Below are 5,480 nucleotides of genomic sequence, written 5' to 3' on the forward strand. Positions count from 1 at the left end.
TCTGGTATTCCCTGCTTTCAGCTAAGATCCATCTAACATCAGCTACAATATCCCTAGTACCACGACTCCTTCTAAACCCCACCTGGACTTCTGGCAGTTCTCTGCTGATAAGCTGTTCCAGTTGTTTTTGGATAATCTTCAGTAGAATCTTGCTTGCATGTGAAATCAATGATATTGTGTGTAATACTTGTGTAAACACATTCTTTGGGCCTAAAATAATCACTTAATTATGAGTTAGAGTAATAGAGAACACAGGCAGCCCAGTGGCAAGAAACTATGCTGTAATCTCAAAGGCACACAGTTTGAATCCACCAGCTGCTCTGCAGCAGAAGCTCATCCCCTGCAACTGATTGCTTCTGAAAATCCCCAAGAGAATCATCTCTGACTCAATGGTACACAGCAACAACATATGGCGATATTTTCTATTACATTATTTGTTTATTAATTCTCTATGCGCTGCTTCTTTCACATGCTTTCAGTATGTGAAAGTACTTTTCACAGTATGCTATGCATCTTAAACATTTTAAAAAGTGTTGGGCACAATTAAAAGTCATGAGTATAGAAAGAAAGATTAAAAAATGAAATTATATATTTATATGATAATTATATGTGGCTATAAATGAACTGTGTGAGAATAGGAGGGTACCTCATGTAAAAAAAGTGGAGTAAGAGGTGACTGGTTTGTATTTTTTTTCTGTCCTATCTCCATACCTTTTCAACCTGTATGCAGAGCAGATTATCTGAGAGGCTGAGTTCTATGAAGAGAAGCGTGGCGTTAGGATTGGTGGATGATCTATCAACAATCTGCGCTATGCAGATGACACAACTCTGCTTGCTGAAACTGAGGAGGACCTCATGCACTTACTGCAGAGGGTCAAGGACTGCAGCCCTCAGTATGGACTGAGGTTTAATGTCAAGAAGACAATAATTCTCACCACCGGACCAATCGGTAGCATTAGGATGGATGGCGAAGAGATTGAGAGTGTTCACAGCTTCAGTTTGCTTCGCTCCATGGTCAACACTCTTGGCACCAGTAGCCAGGAAATAAAAAAACTTACTGCAATGGGAAAGTCTGAGATTAGGGACCTCTCTAAAGTACTTAAGAGCAATGGTGTCTCTCTGGAGACTAAGGTGCGCCTGATACAGGCCATGGTTTTTGCAATCGCTTGTTATGCATCAGATAGTTGGACAATGACTAGGGAGGATAGAAGGAGAATTGACGCCTTTGAGCTGTGGTGCTGGAGAAGAGTATTAACTGTACCATGGACTGCCAAGAAAACAAACAGATTCATCCTAGAGAGGGTTAAACCAGGCTGCTCCTTGGAGGCAAGGATTCTGGGGCTTCGCCTGACATACTTTGGACATGTTGTAAGGAGACACAGGTCTCTAGAGAGGGACATCATGCTGGGTAGACTAGAGGGACAGCGCAGGAGGAAAAGACCCTCTATGAGGTGGATTGATTCAGTGACTGGGGTAATTGGGATGGGTGTGTCAGAGGCAATGATATTGGCAAAGGATAGAGCACAATTTAGGGCTGTTGTACATAGGGTCGCTATGAGTCGCAAACGACTCGAAGGTACATAACAACAACAACAGTCAGCTAGAGTGTGACAAGGAAATAGAATGAAACATCACACAAATAAAAAATTATGAGAAAATACTTGCCGGATAGAGGAGACTATTTGATCAAATAATTATAGCAACAATAGAAAATGACGCTATTAAAATTTACTCCCACTGCTGACTAAAGAATATTTGGAATTAAGTGCAAAATGAAATGTTGGTTTTCTTGTTCAGAAATTATTAAGCATTGTACCATGTTAAGAAAACAGCATATTAAAATGAGTTGAGTCCTTCTCGTCTCATGGCCTTCTGCAATACAATTTGCAGATTCAGAAGGTAAGAAGGTACTCCTTATCACACATAAAGACAAGTTCCTGACAGTTCCCAGTTAACAATTAGTCACTTGAGCCCACTCATTTAATTTCAGTTTACTGACGTTCAAGGAATTCAGTAGAATTACTTGTTGTACCTGAGTTTATAAGTGCCATCTAGATACCAATCATGAGTCCTAGTTCAAAGGAAAGGATAAAATTGTCCTACCTGTGAAATAAGCAATTTTCCTTAGTATATTTTGTAGATTTTTCCTTAAAGAAAATTTTGTCTAGTTTACTTGAAGTTATAACTGGGCCTGGCATTGTTGACTTTTCCCCTCTATATACATTTATATTTCTCTAATTGTATCCCTTTGTTGAGATATGACAAAAATAATAAAATAAATAAAAGGGGCTTTTACAAGACTGCACTTCTCAGTAGTAAATTAATGTCAACAAGTGGTATCTTACAACCCTTTTCATTCTTTTGTACATTGGCCATGATGAATCATAGCTGGCTTGATGGCACCTGACAAGTGAAAATTGAGACCAAAAAGTTAATGTGGGTCCAAAACAGAAAGATCCTTTCTATAATCAGCTGGCAGAAGAAAATTTGGCAGAGAAACAAAAACCCAATTCTTATTCTCACTGTAAGAGAATGCTCTAAAATTAAGAATTAGATTAGTCAGCTGTAATTATAATCATAAAGACACATAATCCTTCAAAAAATAAATGACTATTAAAGTGAGTTCAGACGCTCTGCACTTATATTTTGTTATAGGACTTATATTCCTTTGACATACAATTTGACAGACTATGGAATTAAAAACCCTTCATAGAGGTGCATTGTAAAACAAAGACTTTCTTTTTTTTAATTTTTTGGGTGGTTTCCAGAGCAATTTATTCATGAAAATCTATTCAATATGCTATCAACAGTTCTCTTGTGTGTATTGTGCTGATAAACAGAACCTGAGAAGATTTAACAAGTTTTTCATTTAATAAGTCTGAATTCATTTTTACCATATGGTATTATACACACACGGTCATCTGCTGAAACATTTCTTTTTAACAGTTTTAGTTTTTAAAAAAGTCATAGATACGGTGAGATTTGTATAAACTGGTGGAGAGTTAGTTCCTCTGTTCTGACTTATAAGCCTCAACTTCACTGCAGAATAAACAATGTAGAGAAAGCAAGCATAATCAGTCACTCGTATAGAACAGTATTGTTTCTATAATTTGAAGCTTTCTGAATGGACGGGTTCAGGCCTGATGCAACTGTAAAAAGATTACTTAGTGAATAGACTATATGGAAATTGTATAAAATGTTAGTAATTATTAACTTCAATCATTAATAACTTACCAGTACTATCTTACTAATTACTATTCAAAATGGAAAACCTGGTTTTTAATCCCCACAAGGTGGGACGAGGATGTATCATGCCACCTTGTATTTAGGGGTGTCAATACTCATTTCAAAAGAAACTTTGGCTTTAGGAAAGTCACGAACATTTAAAAGAATGGCTTTAATTCTCATTTTAAGTATATGATAAGGGGAATGTGTGCTTTAATTAAATATACATCATACCAGTGAGACTGGCAAGGTTCAAAGTCACTCCTAATGTTGATAGCAATCAAAACTAGTTTGTACATGAAAAGACAATGAGGGGGGAAAATAACATAATAAAGCAATCCCTTTAAAACAAATGAAAAACAATGCCCACAGTATGCATTTTAGGACAACATGGACAGATCCAGAGCACCCTAGGGCTCTCTTATGCCCTGAAGAAAATGAGCATTTACATTATTCATGGGCTGTACTGAATTAAAAAGATCAACTGCATACTCACCCCGAGACAGGGTAAACTGTCCTGGGGAGTACAGCTTTAACACCATCATTAAAGTGGTTTCCAGAGGAATGAAGAACGAAAAACAGAACAGAACAGGTGTCCTGGGAGAGACTCTCTCATCTGCTGTTACAACCAGCAAACATTATTCAGTCAAAAAAAGAGGGGGGAGGGGCCACGCACGTGGACACAGGGCTATCTGAGCAAGCTGACCAGGACACATTACAGTTTTAAAAATGAAACGTTATGTACTGTATGTTACAAGTCCCAACTATGCGGTGTCAAAATGACATCTATTTCTTCGCTTGCTTTGTAATCATACATACCCCTTGGTGGCGTTACAGGTCTGGTGGCGTTCGGCTTCTTTTTCTCTGCAGGCTTTAAAATCTGGAAAGAGCACATGAGCGTCTCGTCCACGCTCATCATGGCCCCTACATTGTCAAACTCTCCACAATAATTGGGCGCAGAAAACAGCGTGACCAACTGCCTCTTCGCAAAAAATTCATATCCGTCTTCAACCACCTGATGGGCTCTACGTATAAGATCCAAATCATGCTTATGGAGAAATTTTGCAACCACTTCAGCACCAAATGTGAAGGACACTCCTCTGTCATTTTCACCCCAGCCTAAGACATCTTTATCGGGGTCAGACCACAAGAGATCACAACCTTGATCTGGGACGTCAGCTGGTCGCATAATTCACCGAATCTGCTCTATAGATTGAAGATCTGGTGATAAACCTCCATGACAGCAGAATATCTTCTCATCCACGATGGCAGCTATCGGCAAACAGTTAAAGCAGTCTGTGAACGTTTTCCAGAGCTTAATTTTGTACCTTCTTTTACATTCATCATAAAAGCCATAAATTCTATTGATGCTGGCACATTCGTGGTTTCTTCTGAGAAGAAAAAAGTTCTCGGGATACTTGATTTTGTAGGCCAGTAAGAGGCAGATGGTCTCCAGGGACTGCTTGCCCCTGTCCACATAGTCCCCGAGAAACAGGTAGTTGGTTTCTGGTGGAAAACCACCATACTCAAAAAGTCGGAGCAAATCATAGTACGGCCCGTGGATGTCACCATATATCTTCGGTGGTGCTTCCAGCTCCAGCAGGATAGGCTGACTGAGGAAGATCTCGCGGGACTTCAAGCACAGGCCTCAGATTTCATTCTCCTGGAGCTGGACGTTCTTACCAGGCTTGGACCCTCTCACTTCCAGCAGCCGTTGAATGATGCTGTCGATGTTGAGTTTGTCGATATCCGCCATCGCCTTCCCGCCGCTGACTCTCCCGCAGCGGCGCTGCTGCTGGCTCGCGCCCGGGCCTCACACCTCCTTCCCCACAAGCACAGAGGCGGCAGTGGCGGCAGTGGCGGCGGTGGCGACAGCCGCGGCGGGTCCCCCCAGCCGCCCGCTCCCTGCTTCCTCCTTCGCTCTGCTCCGGAATCACGAGAAGAACCCAAAGACTCTCTTTTAACCAGAAAGAGCAAAGGGAAAGTTCCACATCAAGGGTTTGGGTAGAGGAAAGATGGATGAACTTGGAGAATAGCAGAAACAAATAATCTCAACATTTATCATAGAAAATCATGCTTTCAGTTCACTTCATGAGAAAGTAATTTAAAATATATAGTGGTTATTATTGTCATTACGTGACATCAAGTAAACTGTTACTCATAGCAACCCTAGAAAAAATAGTACTGCATGTCACACTAACCTGAACCTATCTCACTGTCTCAAACACACTTATCCTCATTATCCAAGTTACTGT

The 5,480-nt window shown here is 40.3% G+C and overlaps 1 pseudogene; it reads right to left on the reverse strand.

Annotated features, from left to right (window-relative positions):
* Positions 1 to 3,078: 3,078 nt before the first annotated feature.
* On the reverse strand, positions 3,079 to 4,981 carry LOC102875938 (annotated as a pseudogene).
* Positions 4,982 to 5,480: the final 499 nt, after the last annotated feature.

This window comes from Elephantulus edwardii, unplaced genomic scaffold (assembly GCF_000299155.1).
Source record: "Elephantulus edwardii isolate Elephantulus edwardi_28Jun2011 unplaced genomic scaffold, EleEdw1.0 scaffold00479, whole genome shotgun sequence".
Taxonomy (NCBI): Eukaryota; Metazoa; Chordata; class Mammalia; order Macroscelidea; family Macroscelididae; genus Elephantulus; species Elephantulus edwardii.